The sequence below is a fragment of the Equus quagga genome, unplaced genomic scaffold, assembly GCF_021613505.1.
Source record: "Equus quagga isolate Etosha38 unplaced genomic scaffold, UCLA_HA_Equagga_1.0 71681_RagTag, whole genome shotgun sequence".
NCBI lineage: Eukaryota > Metazoa > Chordata > Mammalia > Perissodactyla > Equidae > Equus > Equus quagga.
In genome coordinates, this window is record NW_025802185.1 from 1,724 (window position 1) to 4,955 (window position 3,232).

The 3,232-nt window shown below is 44.2% G+C and overlaps 1 pseudogene; it reads left to right on the forward strand.

The window, feature by feature from the left end:
• Positions 1-1,421: 1,421 nt before the first annotated feature.
• On the forward strand, positions 1,422-2,355 carry LOC124234138 (olfactory receptor 10H3-like; annotated as a pseudogene).
• The last annotated feature ends 877 nt before the right edge of the window (positions 2,356-3,232 follow it).

The window sequence follows — 3,232 nt, forward strand, 5'->3', positions numbered from 1 at the left end:
TATTAAAATGTCTACAATTTTTTATCTATTGTTGATTTAGCTCTTACTATTGATATCTATTTTCCTTTAGTTGTATTGATTATCTACTACTTAATATCCAGGCATATTGTTATATAGATGATTGATCCTCATGCTGGTTTCTACAATGTTCTTCTATACTTAAGCAACTATTCCTCTTTGTCTCTTGGAGTGTGTGTGTGTGTGTGGAATTTTGAAATTCTGCATGCATCTAAACTAAGAATATTATCTTCACAGCCAAAATAACGAGATCACACGTAAAATCAACTAAATTAATAATAATCCCTTAATATTATTCATACTTAGCCATTTATTCATTCCGAAATCAAAGTGTTCTTAGAGCTTTAACAATAGTTTACACCAGTTTACCTAAATCAGGATGTAATCTAGTACCTGCATTGCACCTGGGTGCCATGCCCCTTAAATTGCTCTTCATTCTTCTCATGACTCTGGTACTGATGAGATGAGAACACTTGCTCTGTGGAATATCCCACCCTCTGGATTATCTGATTGCTGCTTAGGATGTTATTTAAATTGATCCTCCATTCTAAGTGCAATGATCATTCATTTACATGATCAGCTTTGGCCAATTGTGCACATTTTCAAACTGGTTCCCACATCCTTTTAACATTAACCCATAACTCAGTGAAAGTTTCATCTCAGGCTGAGACAAGACATCCTAGGCTTGCTTCCATGCCCAGGCCATTTCTCCAGGGAGGCTTGGTTCCTTTTAGTGGCATGTGGTAATAGAGACAGTATCATTATTGTTTCCTTAAATCCATTTTGTCTGTTTCAAGATTGCTGACTCAGCTTTCACTTGGTATGTATTTGCCTGACATATACTTGTCCATCCTTTCATTTTCAAACTTTATGTTCAGTTCCTTTAGAACAGTCAATGCAAAATATGAAGTAAGACAGCAGAAGTGAGTACCAGTAAAGCACTATCAAAATAAATGTAGATGGTTGAAATAGTCAATGAAAAGACAAAGACTCTCAGAGTAAAAGTATTTTTTATCCCCAAGATCCAAATATATGTTTTCTAGAACATGCACATTATTCAAGAGAATATGACCCTGACCATCTACATCTGTTTTAATGGTTCCAAACATGGGAGTTTTTCTATATTTCAGTCACTTTTAGTAAAAACCCAGTACCAAACTATGCCTTAAGCACTCAATATACTGATCTCATTTTATCTTGATCACAATACTGAATGGGAAACACTGTTATGATTTACTCTGTCTTACTGATGAAGACTATGAAACCCAGAAAAGTTGAGGAAATTGTTCAATAGAATAGAGCTCTTGAATTGCCATATAATTGTGTTAGAGCTTATGTTTTAACAACTGGGCTTCATTCTGTTTCTGATCTGAGCAGATGCAGCATCCTGGCCTGGTCAGAACTGGAGCACGGGGACTGAATTCATCCTCATTGGCTTCTCCACCTTCCCCCAGCATCTCCTGCCTGCCTTCTTCCTGCTTTTCCTGCTGATGCACCTGTTCAAGCTGCTGGGGAACCTGCTCATCATGGCCACCATCTGGAGTGAGCGCAGCCTCCACACGCCCATGTACTTCTTCCTGTGTGTCCTCTCTATCTCTGAGATTCTGTTCACTGTGGCTGTCACCCCTCGCATGCTAGTGGACATGCTCTCCACCCATCACTCCATCACCTTTGTGGCCTGTGCCAGCCAGATGTTCTGCTCCTTCACGTTTGGCTTCAACCACTCCTTCCTGCTCATGATCATGGGCTATGACCACTACATGGCCATGTGTCACCCTCTGCGCTACAATGTGCTCATGGGCACCTGAGGCTGTGTCCGCCTTGTGTCCTGGTCCTGGGTTAGTGGTTCAGTCATGGGGATGATGGTGACATTGATCGTGTTTCACCTCAATTTCTGTGGGTCTAATATGATCTACCATTTTGGGTGCCATGTGCTTTCCCTCCTGAAGTTGCCCTGTGGGAGGGAGACATCCTCTGTCACCTTGGGTGTGATCCTCGTGTGTGTCACTGCTCTGATGGGCTGTTTGTTCCTCATCTTCCTCTCCTATGTCTTCATCGTGTCTGCCATCTTGAGAATCCCCTCAGCTGAGGGCCAGCACAAGACCTTCTCCACATGTGTGTTCCACCTCACTGTGGTGGTTGTGCACTACGGTTTTGCCTCCATCATCTACCTCAAGCCCAAGGGCCCTCATTCTATGGACAGTGACACCCTGATGGCCACCACCTATACTGTCTTCACGCCCTTTCTTAGCCCAATCATTTTCAGCCTAGAAACAAGGATCTGAAGATCGCCATAGGAAGAACTTCCTCAGGACACTCTTTCCCCAGGACTCCTGAAGTGGCTGGTTTTGTGGCAGGGGATGTGGCGGGTGGAGGCACTTCAGTCTTCCATGTGTCAAAGGAGAAGAGTTATGCTTCACTGTGATGATTCCTGTCTGTGAATTCCCCTCCTCCCCCTCAGCAAGTGCTCTGTAAATTCTAGGTTTCTGTTTTCTCTCCTTTCCCGTAGGCTGGTTGACCTCATTCCTCCTGGATTCACGGGGGAGAGAACTTCCCCAAGATTGGCCTGGTTTGTCGACTTCCTTCTGTCCCCTGTGCTGAGAGTGGGTTGTCCATGGAGGACGGGATGCCCACATCGCTGTGTTGGGAACCTGTGTGCATGGTTTGTGTTGAATGTGTGAATGAGGGGTGCTTGATCTACTCAAAACAATGACACAAACAGCACAGTGAGTCGGCACCTGCTGTATACCACGGATTGTGATCTGTCCTTCAGATACTTCATCTTTCTCATTGTCACTGTCTTGTTGAGGAAAGGAAAGCATTTTTGATGGCGAAAATTAGTTTTCATTTTCAGTTCGTCACATTTTAGAAGGAAGGGGCTGTCCTCCTATAAGTCGCCTTTGTTGGCTGAGCTGAAGATGCTCTAAGGATGCAAATTTCAGAGGGAGAGGGGGGATCTGAATTTCTCCTTGTGAGAAAAGAAATGTGTAGAGAGATGGGGCAAAGACCTAGAGAGGGATGAGGAAGTGGTGGCTGCATTGAGGGAAACGGAAGGGGCAGGAAGAAATGCCCAATTGCTGCCAGTTGGCCAGGAACCAGGGGAGGTGATGGGCCAGTGACTGGTGAAGACACTGGAGGAAAGAGCTGGGAGGAAACGGGCACGTTACAAGGTTTATAAGCTTGCCTTAGAGTACTCGATGTAAATCTTCTTCCC